Source organism: Mustela erminea, chromosome 15 (genome assembly GCF_009829155.1).
Source record: "Mustela erminea isolate mMusErm1 chromosome 15, mMusErm1.Pri, whole genome shotgun sequence".
Classification (NCBI taxonomy): domain Eukaryota; kingdom Metazoa; phylum Chordata; class Mammalia; order Carnivora; family Mustelidae; genus Mustela; species Mustela erminea.
In genome coordinates, this window is record NC_045628.1 from 77063034 (window position 1) to 77065996 (window position 2963).

At 53.5% G+C, this 2963-nt stretch overlaps 1 long non-coding RNA gene across 1 annotated transcript; it reads right to left on the reverse strand.

Moving 5' to 3' along the window:
• LOC116574534 lies at positions 1 to 2327 on the reverse strand. Its single transcript, XR_004279353.1, has 3 exons — positions 2311 to 2327; positions 470 to 605; positions 1 to 93 (listed from the first exon to the last, which is right to left on the reverse strand). It is a non-coding gene; the product is annotated as an uncharacterized LOC116574534 (long non-coding RNA).
• Positions 2328 to 2963: the final 636 nt, after the last annotated feature.

Consider the following 2963-nt stretch of genomic DNA (forward strand, 5'->3'; position numbering starts at 1 on the left):
CAGACCCCTTGGCCTCTGGAGCTGCCTCAGGCACCACAGTGGGAGCTGGAGGTAGCTCTTGAGGTGGTTCAGCATCTTCTTCTGGGGCTGGGGCTGTCGGTCCAAGAAGAGAAAGTATCAAACCCATGATTGACTTTTCATGTCCCTCCTAAATCAAGGAAAATTTCCCCACCATTCAATGTTCTCTGAGTCCAGGAAGCAATCCCTAGAGGGTCTCCCCTGATAGCAGGTCATGGGCACAGGGATCTGAGGCTACTCCTTACTCCTGGCCCACCAGATGACGGAGGCTAGCTCTGGGCGGCCTCCGCTCTTCCCTGCACAGGTCTACATCAGCCACCCCCTGTCCTCCTCAGATCAGCATCTCTCTGGTTCTCCTCCCTCTACCCCTCCCCCTGCTTGTGCTCTTTTCCCTCTAATAAAGAAATAAAATCCTAAAACAATACATAAAAGATTGAGCGTCAAAGTGAACCTTGAGGCCTTCAAGACCTGGCCGGAAACACCCTCCTGTGTGTATTTCCTTGTCATCTTTCCTCTTGTGCTGATGGCATCAGAGGTGCATGTCATCCCAGGGAGGGAGAAGGCCGATGGGGCAGGGACTCTGGGTCCTCAAAGACCACATATAGGATTTTAGTCTCCAATTTGAAGAACCACTCAGCACTGTCATTGGGGGGGGGGACCTCTGTGGTGACATGCTACCAAAATTTGGGGAGTTACTTGGTCATTTGCATACTGTCATGTAATGTACCTCCATACAACATGTGGGAATCACCAAGTTCACTTCAATAGTGATCAGCCTAAAACCTTTAAAAAGGACCAAAGAGGCACCTGGCTTCCTCAGGCACTAGGACCCCTGATCTCAGGGTTATGAGTTCGAGGCCCACATCAGGCACAGTTAACTTAAAAAACAAAACAAAAGGCTTACACAGGACTAAAATCAGTGAGGCTCAAACAACGGAGCTGGTCTGTGCTGGGACGGATCCTGTCTCCCGTTCATTCAGCCACTGGGCACTGCACACTCAGATGGTGCCAGGGCTTATCAGCCCAGCGGGTTCTCCTCGTGAGAGCTCAGGGTCTAGAGGAGAAGATGGACAAACGAGAAACCAAAATGTGAACAGAAAAAGCGATTGCTTCATAGCTAAAGAGCAAGGGACACAACTAAGGCCCGAACTCCACCCGGTGAGGGGTATGACAAGGCTGTGCTGAGATGACACGGAGAATTCCTGCGGGAGGAAAAGAAGGAGACAGCCCTGCACAAATGCGAGTGCATTCCACCTGGCGGAGGGCACCATGGAGCAGAGGACTGGAGGTTAGAAAGGGGGCCAGGGTGGCCAGAGAAGCTGAGGAAGGACCAGAGTGGGAGGAGAGGAAGGGGAAGAGCCCCCGAAGGGAGACTGTGAAGATCCCTGCAGGGTCCGGGCCTTGCCCAGAATCAGACTGGTAGGGAGGCTTAGAAGGCATGAACCCAGCTCTTTGAGTGTCCTCAAAGTTGGGGTCCTGTATGCACCTAGCCATTCACTGGGGGCTCTGGAAAAGGTTGTCTAGAAGGAAGGGGCTGTCGACCTGGAAATGTTATGGGGCTGAGGGTGATCATTGATATCCTAGATAGGACACATCTCCCCAGGTTCTTGTCTGAGGAGGATCCCGGGTCATGGCGACCCACTGGATGGACCCGTATCTACCTCACACCCTTTGGAAAGAGGGAATGGCCTGCATCCCAGGACAGGCCGTCTCTGGGGGTAAGGGTACCTTCTGACCATCAAGGGCCAAGACTCCAGTCCCTTCTTTAGGGTTTGCATTGAAAACTTGAAACCCAAGATCTTGGGAAGCTATTACCCAGCCCTCTGTAGGTGGGTCCCAGAAGATTCTGGGACTCCAGAATGTGAGCACCGATGAACACATGTGTGCACACAGGAGCGAGTGTGCTTGTGCACACAAACACACACACCCCAGGAGGGACTGTGGGGTGGGATCCCATTAGTAGCAGATTCCAAGAAGTTGATAGGAGGGAGGAAATTGGGAGGTTTTTCCTACCTGTGACAGCACTCCTCTAACATCACGGCTATTATCCAACCTATGCCTGTGGACATCTGATAGAAAAAGACATGCTGGAATCACCCATATTTTGCAGAGAAGACCATCCCTGTCAGGCACAATGGCTTATATAGGGTCAAAACCAGGTAAGAATCGAGAGTTGTGTCTGAAACCAGGTGTGTTTGCAAGCTGGGGTCCTGGCTTCTCCCAGAACTTCCCTGGGGGCCTGTGGAGAGGGGCGGGTTGGGGTCACTGTGTACAGATATGATGTGGCCTTACATGCAGAAGGGGGACGAGAAGATGGCAGACCGGAGCACTGTTCATGTAGGGGTCCAACCAGGAGTGGGCCCCAGTAGGGGATCTCAGGCAGTGATGTCACTTCCTTGACCGCCCGCCCCCAGAACTTGGAACCCCTGCAACCAGGCACCCACATTCTAGTCCGGTAGCAGGGTTACTGGGCTCAGGACATCTGACACAAAAAGATGTTTTCCTCTTGTGTGCCGAGTTTCCGGGGCTCTGGGTATCAGAAACCCCAGGAAAATGGCTTGTTCCCATGTTGCAGGCATTGGCTGAAACCACCCCCCCGATGCCTCAACACATTTCGAGGGAGACGCCATAAGGTACTTACTACTGAGGAGACTAGGCGATGCCCACCCCTCTGAACCGTCCTAGGGAAGCCCCATCCCTTCCTCTGGAGTTTGAGGGGAGGAGGGATATGTGGGGGTTCCCGCCCATGGGCTGGAGGAGGGTGAGCACAGTGGATACCCTGGTGATCCCTTCTTGTTCACACCAATGTCATGGTGGGCTGGGTGCACAGGGGATTCCTGAGGTGCCTCTTAGCTGTGCCAGAGCACACCCAAGGCCCTGAAGCTGGGCCACGTTTCTCTCCTTGGGGGAGGGCTCTGCATCCTGGGCTGTGGTGTGTCTGGAAT